Raw genomic sequence first — 202 nt, 5'->3', positions numbered from 1 at the left:
TCCCACTCTGTTTATTTCAAAAAAAATTTCTCCAAAGAAATCAATAAATTATTCGACTTTCACGTCCAAAGGCACACATTTTTTTAATGCTATAAAAACAAAAATGGTTTCAATTTCTTTTCGAATTGAGTTCCTTAATACGCAATGATCCCTCGGCTGAAATATATATATATATATATACCTCAACTGAAATTGCGCACCG

This window comes from Eptatretus burgeri, chromosome 7, assembly GCF_056783735.1.
Source record: "Eptatretus burgeri isolate ZD-2024b chromosome 7, Ebu_testis_v1, whole genome shotgun sequence".
NCBI lineage: Eukaryota > Metazoa > Chordata > Myxini > Myxiniformes > Myxinidae > Eptatretus > Eptatretus burgeri.
Note: the sequence above shows the minus strand (reverse complement) of the source record.